Source organism: Crassostrea angulata, chromosome 1 (assembly GCF_025612915.1).
Source record: "Crassostrea angulata isolate pt1a10 chromosome 1, ASM2561291v2, whole genome shotgun sequence".
In the NCBI taxonomy this organism is placed as follows: domain Eukaryota; kingdom Metazoa; phylum Mollusca; class Bivalvia; order Ostreida; family Ostreidae; genus Magallana; species Magallana angulata.
The window spans coordinates 35,881,959-35,888,007 of NC_069111.1; positions in this window are offsets into that span (position 1 = coordinate 35,881,959).

Genomic DNA, 6,049 nt, shown 5'->3' on the forward strand with positions numbered 1-6,049 from the left:
CTCAGAAACTATTAAAGATATGAATACGAAATAGGTAGTCTATAGTTTGAAGTTGTGCACTACCATATTGTTTTACGCCAGTGGCGCTATTTCAATGAGCTCGCCTAGGCACGAAAATTAGGTACGAGTTTTCATTCAAAATTTTTATACGTTTTGATCTGTATCTTTTTATCAGTTGATATTTTGTTAAATAATATATAACAAAAGTGGTTGAAAATCAAAAGTTCTTCCCAATCAATTCAAGAAAAAGGGACTGGCCCCTTTAATTGGGGACCAAGAGACTCGTAAAGTCTATTACGAATAACTTGAAAACGATAAATATTTTGTTATGCATTATAGAATCAAAGTTGTTGAACACTACATTATCAGTTTGAAAAAAAGTCATCGTCAGGTCCATGTTTGACGTAATTAAGGATCTTTATTCAATATTTTAATTTTTTTTCTGGGGGGGTGTTAATTATGAAATTGTATCAATATTTCATGGTATCATTTAAAATAAAAAATCGGACGGAAGACCTACTCGTTACTCATAACGAGGTCGTATCTAGTTATTTTTTTTTCCACAAATTTTGTGCACGCAATTTCTCGGAAACTATCCAACCGATGTACACAATTTTATCACAGATGATAGAAAGTGATTTGAATTTATTTTGCATTTAGTATTGCCGTCGTCACTTCCGGTACCGATTAATTGCTGATTTTGTCACTTTTTCGACCCATTTTGTGCAAGCTTCATCTCCAAACTATCAGAGATATGAATATGAAACTTTTAGGATAGGTAGACCATAGTCTGAAGTTGTGCATATTGTTTTTGTTTTACGCCATTGGCGCCGTTCTTAACAGCTCACTATAGCTCAAAAATTTGGTACGAATTTTGTTCCCCTTCTTTGTACACACGATTTCTCAGAGATGGCTCGATTAATTTTCTTGAAATTTTTAGGAGTGATAGAAATAAATTATATATCGAATATCCAATTTTTAATTTTTTCAAAGTTCATTTCCTGTCGTCCGTTTCCTGTCCCGCGACAAAAAGCTTGTGACATTGAGATCTCAAAAATGATAAGGACTCGAGCATTCAGACTTAGTTGTAGATGTCTTTAAACTATTTTATTTTGTTCGTCATAACTTCCGGTCGTCACCGGAAGCACTTCAAAAATTATTTTTTATTTTGCATTTAATTTGTTTCATATAGAATTGAAATATAAGTAATAATCCTTACATTTGTCATGTATCCGATGTTAAATAAAAACAAAAAAATCTACTTCCGGTGAGATATCTCAAATATCTCAGAAAGCGTTTTTGAATAAATGTTTTACCCACGAAATCTCAGAAAGTCAAGTGATCAATACACGAAACTTATATAGATAATAGACATTCGATAGAAAATGCGTTTAATCGCTTTCATTTTGTCAACCATCACTTCCGGTCCTCCCCGGAAGGATTAAAACAAATCAAGCTGTTTGAACTGTTTTCCTTCGACAATTTTAGTACAATTGATAAACAATAAAGTACACGTGTCTAATGTTTAAGAAATACTAACTTTTCATTTTCACTGAACATTTCCGTTTGTCCGTTTCCTGTCAAGAGACAAAAAAAATGACTCCACGAGATCTCAAAAACGGTGATGACTTGAACAACCAAACTTTGTGGGATGACAGCCCTAGGCATGTATCCATGTTTACATTCTTTTGTTTGAATCGTCGTCACTTTCGGTCGCCACCGGAAGCACTTTAAAATATTTTTTTCCTTATTTTTTTTTTACATTGAATGAATTCAGGTTATCATTACACGATCTTATATATGTTAAATAAGCAAACATATTCTACTTCCGGTGAGTTATATCAAATATCTTAGGTACCTATCCTTTTTACAAATTTGATACCCGCGAGATTTTAGTCACTGTAAGTGATTGAGACAAGAACATTTATGAATGATAGACAATTGATTGAAGATGTGTTAAACGGGTTTCTTTTGTCAAACGTCACTTCCGGTACTCACGAGAAGAGATCATACAATTCATGTTTTTAACAAGTTTAACCGATTGCCTTTTGTGTTTCATCTAGGATAATTAACAGTGATGTACACTAGGCAAATGTATAATAAAAAAACCTAGCTTTTATTTTCATTAATCACTTCCGTTCGTCCGTCTTTGGTCTCGAGACAAAAAACCTAGTTTCACCAGAATCTCAGATTTGGCTGAGAGTATCGATTTACATCGTATCGTATCGTATAAAACAAAATCGGACGGAAGACTTACTCGTTACTCGTAACGAAATCTAGTCTAAATATATTTTCCTACAAAGTCAGAAAAGGTTGCGCCCACTTGTCAGAAGGGCTTCTCAGAAGATTTGATCACGTACCAACCAAGTTCATATCCCTGTGAACTTTTTAACATTGCTGTTTATTACTTATATTAATTTTACGTTTGAGAATGGCAAACCGTTCAGAATCATTAATATAACGGTGTTTTACGTTTACAATAATCCAAGCGACATTCGATATGCGTTTACAGTTATCATTGTGACGTCACGAAAAAGTTCATACAGAATTGAACGTTTTCGCTTTTCTATCGGTACATATAAGGAAGCATTATATGCAAATGTAAATATATAACATTGAACAATTGTTTTCTGTAAAACAGTGAATTATTATATTTTGACAACATTTTGGCATCAGCTCAGTCACACAGGTGATTTTGTTTTCTGTAAAGGGGGAGGGGAGCAAGTCAAAAAATATTGATATATATTTGAACACATGCAACGACGCTTGAAAATTTTATAGTTAAGGTTGATAAATAATGTATTAAATTGTGATTGCCTAAGTATGAAACACAAGTTCTATAAAATTAGACTGCCGACTGCCCTTTAATATATTCATTATCTATTATCTATATTCATTTTTTTTAAAAGATTTAAAATTAATGGTTTCTAAAATAATTTAATTAACTACCTTTTATGCTCAACTGAGCTTTTCTGATCGCTATTTGTTCAGCGTCCGTCTGTCTGCCTTTCTGTAAAGTTCTTACATCGACTTCCTTTCCAGAACCACTGAGTCAATTTTAACCAAACCTAGCTCAAAATTATTCAATGTTTAGGATTCCAAGTTGTTAAAATGAAGGGTTAGCCCACTTTCAAAGAGAGATAATTTTAAAGAATAATCTAAAATGTTGGTATTTTGAAACTTATGATGAAGCATTCTCAGGTAGTGTGATTCAAGTTCGTTAAATATCACGATTCTCGGGGCAATGTTGGGTCACAATGGAGTCGAATTTTATACGAAGTATTTTTTTTTAAAATCTTCTAAACATCTTATGGTCAGAAAAGATGTAACTTGTGTGCAACGTATGTGGAGTATAATCATATTTATCCATAGAGTAAATCTCAAAGTTTTCTTCTCATGTGGAAACATCCTCAGGTAGTGTTGAATCAAGATTGATCAAATCATGATCACTGGGAGTGAATAGGGTCACAATCGGGTGGTCGAATTTTTACATAGAAATATATATTGTAATCTTTTTGGAAATCTTGTCAAAATCATTAGGCCAGCAAAGCAGTGACGTATTTAGAATAAAAAAAGAATGTGCATTTTTGACAAAATTAACAATAAACTTTAGACCTTTCACGACCTTTCACGTAAAAAACATCAATAAAACAGCTTCAACTTCAACTAATTTAATTAAAACATATAACTTCTTGCTCATCGTAACCTTGTAACCTTGAAGTTAATTCACCCGTTAAATTGAAAGTTGAAATATGAGAAAACTACCACAGAACTCTTAACTAAAAAAGAATTTTCAGATTTTGGTAAAGCTTGGGATTCATTTGTGATTGCTTCTTTGGCAGCTTGTCAAGTTATTTTGGGTTCATGCTCCCACCCTTACTTTTTATGAAACAATTCTAAAACGATGTGACATGCCTGTGGTCTGGCAGCTTAATGTTAAGGTTTATTGAGAAATATACATACTTTTACAGAGTTAATTTACCAACATGTATCAACTAAATGATAAAACGAGTCCCGCCCTTCCACAAGATTTAGTTATTCAATGGTAAAGAAATTTCGAATTTCAAACAGAACATAGGTATGCATCAAAACATACCTAAGTTTGTTACGTGCACAATAAATCCAAGTGTTATGAGACTTAAATGAAACCATGTGTTTTCATTTATTATAATATGATCAACATCGACACAATCTATCACAGAACTCTCGTACACAATCGCATAATCACAAAATTTTAGCAAAATATCTGTGCTGATTCTAACAAAGCACTTTGCCACGTAGATATATAGGAAGAAAAGAGTTATCAAAGTATTAATAAATATTTATAACATGATCAATACAGCGCCGCCTTACCACAACACCCCAGATTACTAGTAATGGATCGCCAAAAGAATATCATGACAAATAAGCATCATTGTCAAAGTATGGTTACATCAACTTGTAACAGTATATAATAGTAAAAAAAATTCCCCCAATTCTCACTGAACAGAAATTGTCATCAAATTTTATCTTCATTCAAAACTTCGTGTTTATGACAAATAACAACAGTATTATGAGCGGCGAATTTCAAATGATGATAAGATATTGTTAATTCTTATAGACACTTTCACGGTAACTGCGGTACTGCTCTTTTGCAGGGCAAAACGCCATAGTTTCGTTATATATGACGTAACGTCAATTGTTTCAATTACGTCATTTAATTATCTATCTACTAAAACTTCGGCAAAGTATAACAATTTGCCCTGCATGAGAGCAGTACTGCAGTTTTCGTGAAAAGTTCAATTTCAATTTTAAAGATTTAGGTAATAAATTGAAGGAACAAATATTTAAAAAAAAAAAGGTCATAATATACAAATAACATGTCTTATGAGCAACAAAAATTGGTAACTTAGCAATGTAGAGTTAAGGTATTCTACGCATACATCTAAGCCTTGTTTTATGCTACATCAACAATTCATTTTTATTAGTTTGATGGTTTCGTAAAAGGCTGGATTTTCATTTAAAACATTAGAGTCTAAGTGAGTTTCTGTAAAACACAAAATATCAAAATCGTGCACTTAATACATTAGAGAGTCAATCTTGTTCCTGATGCTTCGAATATTAAGATGTAATATATCAAGAGATTTTTCGACAGAAGGATCTACTATCATCAGATAGTAGAAGAATAAAAAAAACATGAACAGCTGTGGAAAAAATTAATTCTAAGAGGCTTAAGACGCCAAAATTTTGCATCGTTGTTTAAAGACATTATACATAAACGGCAGAGAGTCTTACATGTTATCAGATTTTGAAAATCTGAGAACAGACTTCGGGAGTATATTATGACATCGTGTATAAAAAAAAACAACAGCGGCACGATATTGTTCAAGAGAGTTACCCATTGTCTAAAATGTAAATTAAATAGAGTCCAGAGCTTAATATACATCTGTACCGCCAACATATAGGGTATAAAGACTTTGTAAGTATTTGGCAATATACAAAGTGTAGATAAAATGCGTAAAAATATAAAGAAAAGTGAATTAACTCCCATAATAACATGGTGGAACTGGGAGATAAATTGAATGGAGAGCATGGAAAGCGGGTTGCAAACTACCGCTGTATCTACATCTGTAATATTTACATACACATACATGTATGCATAACGTGCATGCAATGCATGAAAGAAAAATTAACATCTAACTATAATATGTAGATCGTGAAGACAGTGTGACAATAACAAGTTGGAAGATAATAACAAAAAACAGAAAAACATATTTGCAAAAAAATACAGATAAATCTATTGTGATTTTAAAAATATTTTCACCCCCTAGCTTTAACGAGATATCTTAGCATATTTATTTATGAATTCCTGTTGTTAAAAGCATTGTTTAATCAAATTGAGAATTTATTACAAGCTTCAATTCAAATGCTTATAACGAATTAGGTCACATCTTTCATTAATGATTTGCTATATACCTTTAATGTCGATGTTTGAGTGGTATTTGAACAAAATTTTAGCTTTATCGAAAGCACAGACTGCGCGGACTGACGTATCGCCAGTGGAAATTAA